This window comes from Salvia miltiorrhiza, chromosome 6, assembly GCF_028751815.1.
Source record: "Salvia miltiorrhiza cultivar Shanhuang (shh) chromosome 6, IMPLAD_Smil_shh, whole genome shotgun sequence".
NCBI classification, from domain to species: Eukaryota; Viridiplantae; Streptophyta; class Magnoliopsida; order Lamiales; family Lamiaceae; genus Salvia; species Salvia miltiorrhiza.
Window position 1 is genome coordinate 37,948,524 of NC_080392.1, and position 6,754 is coordinate 37,955,277.

General features: G+C 39.3%; 1 long non-coding RNA gene across 1 annotated transcript; it reads right to left on the reverse strand.

Moving 5' to 3' along the window:
- Window positions 1–4,372: 4,372 nt before the first annotated feature.
- LOC130989469 (uncharacterized) lies at window positions 4,373–5,370 on the reverse strand. Its single transcript, XR_009090618.1, has 2 exons — window positions 5,079–5,370; window positions 4,373–4,583 (listed from the first exon to the last, which is right to left on the reverse strand). It is a non-coding gene; the product is annotated as an uncharacterized LOC130989469 (long non-coding RNA).
- Between the last annotated feature and the right edge of the window lie 1,384 nt (window positions 5,371–6,754).

A 6,754-nucleotide genomic window follows, 5' to 3' on the forward strand; every position in this document is an offset into this window, starting at 1 on the left:
AGTACAGCCGCATTAAATTCAGAGATCTCAGGATCATCCCTCTCTGCAAAGGTCATTCCTATTTGGTGGCTACTTTATCAGAGACGTCACATCTCCTGACCTTCAAGAGAGTCGTTTCCACCAAACAAGAAACCTCGAAGATTGAAGCCTCAGCCCAAATTCGAAATGCTCTCCAACGGAAGAAATCTTGAAGATGTTCTCCGCCAACGGATCTATTCAAGACCTCTCTAATAAATAGCGCTCGAGGATCAACTTCAATCTCCACCGATTCAACGACCTAGCTGAAGCTCTGCCGAAATTGCTACTCAGCCAAAGCTTAAACTCCCAAAAACTTGAATCGAAGAAGAGAATTCCAAAGCCAAAATCAGTCACTGCTGATTACACACATTCTCTTAGACCTTAGGGATATATCTGTTTACCCAGAAGCCCAGGTCAAAACTTGCTCCAAAGAACTTGTTCTTTGAAGTTCAGTTGGCAAGTTTTTCAAACCTCCTTTCGTGAGAAAGAAACCGAGTGTTTGAGTGGAAAAGGAGTTCAGGAAGGTACTCTGACTCCGTGAGATCCTAGTGCAAGGTCGTGCTAGGAGTGAGAAATCCGACGCGAGTGAAGCGTGGGTACTGAAGAAAGGTCTCTTTAGTGGAACGATTGTGTGCACTCGGCAAGCACACAGTTTGGTTTGCAGTGCACCAGTTAAGCACTTGCGGAGTGGATTGTTGGTTTGATCAACCGACCGTGGATGTAGGAAAGTGTTTTCCGAACCACGTAAAAATTCTCTGTGTTATTTACAACTTTCAGTCTTTACATACTTATCTGTGTTCTTACCGTTGATAAACTGAATACTGAATAACTGCAAAGAGAAACCTAAGACTAACAACGTGCTCAACCGAGGCTTTTATGAAACAAGTTTATTTTCGCTGCGTGTGATATCAGTCTGACTGATCTATCCTCTGATAGTCAGGAAGACTTATATCATCTCTGTTTTAGCAAACTCGACTGAAGCCCTTACGTGCATTAGTTAAGTTCCAGTAACTTAATTGATAACTCCTTACTGAAGAGCTTTCAGTATCAGTCGTCTACCCTGTTTGGTCAAAACACTATTCAGTCAACAGGTATCATTGTTTGGGTGTAAAGTTTCGTTTTGATCTCAATCTTGAGATCCCTCTATTTTTAGAGGAGAAAGCAAAAAATAGCCATAGGTGTATTCCCCCCCTCCCATACACCTATTGGAGACCCTCCGGACCTAACAATTGGTATCAGAGCAGGTTGTTCTCAAGAACAGTCTGTCTCTGACTAGGTTCTAATTGAACTAGATCCTTTTTCTCAAAGGTCTTGAAAAACCTTTCTCTTTCAAGTAGTGCTTGTTATTTGCTCTCATATGCTGTTATCTGTGTTATGGAGACTAACCATGGCAGGTTATCTTCGTTACCTATGTTCAGTATTAAAAAATACGACATACGGAAATTTCAGTTTGAAAGCTTCCACGTTGCCCAACATTGCCAAATGTGGGAAGTCATCACCAATGGACCAATCATCATCACCGAAACTGTCAAAAGAATTCTCGTAGATCCTTCCCTGGATCCATTCGATGAAGTCCAGATCAAGCGAAAGGTAGACTTCACCACAGAAGAAATGAAGCAAGATGTCACACCCCAATTCTTGAAGGAATAAATATAATCGAGGTGCAACTAATTCATAGAAATAAATAAGGAACAACCTTGTTAAAACCCGAATAATAAGATAGAGTCGGGCTAGGCCCCTTTGGATCACAAGTTTTGTTTCATGTTTCTAACAACCGACGTTCATTAACATACAACTAGAAATTTGAAATTGAATTTCGACATGAAGTCATCTTAAGTTGAGAAAACAAAAGGTGTATAAGAGTTATTACTACAGCGGAAGTCTATATAGAAATTGAACCTTAGCCTCAGCTCAGTCCCGTTAGCACCGGCCAGCCAACCTGAAAACATTTGAAAGTATTTTTGGGCTAAGTACTAATGTACTCAGCGGGCAATCATTTTCATAAACATTTCATATTTTCGTAAAGACAGTTTATCCAATCATAATTGACATAACTTAGAAGGTTTTAAATTGAAAGAACTTCTAAGCATGTTAAAATAATTTCTTTCATTTGTGCGCACATGTCACACTCCCTTTCCGTTACTCGCTGTGATCCCGGACCTTTTAGCCACCGATGGATCCATTTCTCCCATTGCACTTGCCCTGAGGACGTAACTCAGACAAGTTGAATTGACCTCGGGACGCTACCCAGACAGGCCTTACATGATACATGCTCCGGAACACATCCCGTCGAGCACCCTTATAATGCCTCTGGCCAGTGCCCGATGGAGATCAACCCACCAGGTCAGCTAGCATGTGTACACGATTCTCAGACAACGTGTTAGGTCATAAGAGAACCTCAATTGATTAACTTTGCGAGCCTTAAACAGAGCAGAGTGCACATAAATATTTTATTGGATAAACAGTTTGCATTTTATTAAATAAATAATTTGCATTTCATTTAAACATTTAGAGCTTAATAACTCAATCATACTTTATACATTTGGAAAGTAAGCCCACCTGGATAGGCAAAGCCTGAAGATCAATCACATAAACTCGTCTTGGGAAAGCAGCGCTAATCCCCTTGGTTCATAAAGCCTACAAGAAATTCTATTCTTAATAGGTCTCGTGAAGCTAACTTAAAGTCTTAGTGAATGTACTAAACATACTTGATTCATCACGCCGGGTTTCTAAAATTTAGTAAATAAATAATTGAAAACTAAATTATTGAGTTAAGGACACCAACAATATCCTTACTCGATTTTCTTAAATAATTGAATTTATGAATAAACCAATTAAATCACAAATACTTTTATTGCATGATGCAAATGCAATGTCATGTCATGCTTAGCATATATATGATAAGTAATTACTTAAAATATGCACTTCATAATAATAATATTATTATGCAAATCATCTTTAAAATAATTAATCAAATTAATTATAGTCAAATTAATTAAATTATGGACTACCCAAAATAACTAAATGTAAGGGCCAATTCTTAAAATTTCGCAGCCCAAGCAATTAAAACAAAGGCCCAAACTATTAAATAAACTCAGCCCACATAAAATAAATAATACAATCGGGCCCAACTGCAAGCCCTAAGCCCAAACCAAATTCCTCTCCCTTTTCTTCTTCTCCTACAGCCGCTCCCCTCCCCCTTCATTCTCGTCTCTCTCTGTTCTCACAAAACACACACACACATAGCACGCTGGCGCCGGCGACACCGCCGTCACCCACTGCTCTCCCCTCTCTCCGTCCGTGGCCGAGCGCCAACGGCAGGGCCGCCGCTCTCTGGCCTCCCTCTGTCTGACTCCCGTCGACGACAACATCGGCTGACAAAGCTAACCGCCGCCTCTGACCTCCCTCGTAATCTCTCTCTCTCCTCGGTCAGTGGTAGACCACCACCGCCGGACGGACAGCAGCGATGAGCCACCGCCGCCTTCCTCGATTCTCTCTCACCCTCCTCAGTCAGCCTCCATCCCCGACTCGACTCATACCAGAAACAACAATTACTTCCACAAAAGCCAACATGACTCAAGACTCAAGACTCCATTTTTATCAGCATGCTTCAAATATATATGTATATACACAGAATGTATGCTCATGTACATGTGAAGGTCATTTTGTTCAAAAGCTTGAAATAATAAGTCTGAAATTGCTATGTGAAGGATTTGGCTACTGGAAGGTTCGTATACATTGTGTTATACTTTAACTTTCATTATGTAACACCCAGCATTTTCACTGCAGTATATATATTATTAATATTATTTTCTATGATTTTAAAGAAGAAAGAGAAGTCTCAATTTTTATGCAAAACCTGAACTTAGTTATTTAACGAGCAGATTATATCGAGATTTTTAAAATCATAGAAGCTCGAGTATTTCATGATTTTAAGGTTGATAGGATTTTATGCAAAAAGCCCAACAATTATGTTATATATATGAATTCAGTTCAGATGGGCCAATGGTTATCACTTGGGCCAAGAGGGTGATGTAATAATATAAAGCCCAATGCCTCATAGTTATATTAGAGAATCAGTTATTTTTCTAATGAGCTTTAGTTAGCAGTTAAAATTCATTAGAACAAATTAGCTTCTTGAATGAACACGTAGAGCTTGATACTACACGTATCTTCCAACTTTACACTCAGCTCTCAATTTTACACTCAGCAAAATCCCTCAAACCGACTCAAACGAGTATAAATACGATGAGTTACCATAAATCTTATTTTTCCCCATTCTGCAAACTCCAAACAGTAAAGTAAATATCCATCCAAAACATAAATCGTCCCCAGCAGTTGATCACAACACGCAAGCAGGTAGTATTCTTCCTATAACTCAATGATTCACTCATAGATAGTAATCAAGAATAGTAGAGATAACATCAATTTTCTTTAACACTTACAGCATACATTTAGTTACAACAATTAATTCAATAATAAAAGGCTGAGTCTTTAAAAGGGAGTCTTGGGCTGTAGATGAACTGCCGATGAAACCATCTCAAACCATCTTGAATCACCGATTCCTGGAACAGAAAATAGTTTGAGATTTATTATTTTGTGATGTTAAAACTGAAATAGAAATTAGATTGGAAGTTTGCTGGAATGAGATTTTGAATTGGGAAATAGAGAAGAGGGAAGGAAGAAGGAGAAGGGGGGATTAGCAGTAGCAGCAGCAGCCGCAGCCGCAGCCGCAGCCGCGAGCCACCACAGCGGAGGCATGGCTGGCGGTGGTGGCCGCCGGCGCTGCCCGCGCCACGGCGGCCGCGGTGGCTGCCGACAGTCGAAAGAAAGAGGGAGATTGAGTGGAAGATAGTGAGATAGAGTGTGAGATAGAGACAGGCAGCAGGAAGAAGGGAGAAAGGCAGAACGAGCTAGAGGGAGAGAGGAGCGGGGCAGGCGGCGGCGAGCACCGGCGCTACAAGCGCCGTCGTGGCTTGCGGCGGCCGCCGCGCCCTGGACAGAGAGAGAGAGAGAGATCGAGAGCAGAGACAGAAGTAGAGAGAGAGACAGGGACTTACCTGAGTCAGAAGAGGCGGCGGCGTGACAGAGACAACGGAGAGGCAACACTCGCCGGAGGGGCGAATTTCAGAGGGGAAAGGGAGGCAGAAAACCCTAGAAATTGGGAATCTTAGAATTAGAGAAGGAAATAAGGTATAGAGAGGAAGGAGAAGATGAGGAGCCGGCCTCGCGGCCAGAGGCGGCAAGGACCGGCGAAGTTGCCGGCTGAGAAAGGGAGCGAAGGGAGAGAGAGACGCGGTGAGTGAGAGAACACGGGGAGAGAGAAAGAAATCTGATTTTCTTAACTTTGAGAAGAAGATGGGGGATTTAATTATTTTTTAAACTTGTATATTTAATTGGGCTTAAGCTATTTCTGATGGGCTTATTATTATTTGGGATAATTGCGTGAAAATACACAAACTTTGCCAAAAATCCATATTTGACGCAAAGTTAGGATTTTACATTTTAATACACCAACTTTCGTTGTTGTCCAAATTTGACACAACTTAATTCTTAAAAATTCAAAAAACAACCCCTTTTTGTAAATAATTATACAAAAACCCACTTATGTTATAATTTGGGACATTTAAACCAAAACAAGATATTTCCTTATGATGTTTTCTTTTGAACCATTTTAGGCGCGGATCAAAGATTAAAAGAAAACATCATAAGGAAATATCTTGTTTTGGTTTAAATGTCTCAAATAATAACATAAGTGGGTCTTTGTATAATTATTTACAAAAAGGGGTTGTTTTTTGAATTTTTAAGAATTAAGTTGTGTCAAATTTGGACAACAACGAAAGTTGGTGTATTAAAATGTAAAATCCTAACTTCGTGTTAAATATGAATTTTTGGCAAAGTTTGTGTATTTAGGTGCAATTTTCCCTTATTATTTCTAGTGGGCTTAGTTAAATAAGATTATTGTTGGCCCTTGATAGTTAATTAGAAGATGGATCTAATTTATTTAATTGAACTGAGTAGTAGTTTATTAGTTTGAGCTTAATAATCTTATACGAGGGATTATTAGCTATTAACTAAAATTTAGTTTGATTGATTAATTTATGCTATTATCCAGTCTAATTATGCATAAATTAGACATTAGATTATTTCGAAATTAGATTCTTTAAAGAAGAGGAAAAGAAGGGATTTATATTGTCCCTAAGTAAATAATTATTTATTTCATTAGTGTAAGTAAAGTTATGATTAATGCCAGGATTATGATCATCGCAGTTTAAGTCTATATTGAGATTTGTTGATAAGTTTGCAAAATAGCAACTTGTCTTCATGCCAAGATTTTCAGTAGAACCATCACCTTAAAACCGACATAAATATTCTCTAAATAAATTTCACATCATGTTCTCATTATTTATTAGTCAGTATTTATACTGAAGGTCAAATACAAGGGAAAAAAAGTAAAGCATTAGTTCAGAGTTACTTGTGTCGTCAGACCACGATCAGGTGGGCTTTCTAAACTCAAAATCTGAAGTGCACATTATTTCATGATGTTTACATGAATGAAGTTATATTAAAGTTATTGACTCGCCAAAATTTTATGAGCATGTATGATACCTATCTGACACCAGAAGTTAATCGAATTCGGATCCTGTTCTATCCAGATGTTAGACAGGATTAGTGTACACAAGGGACCGTGAGCCGATCTAGCATATCGGCCGGCCTAGGACCGTGAGCCGGTTTA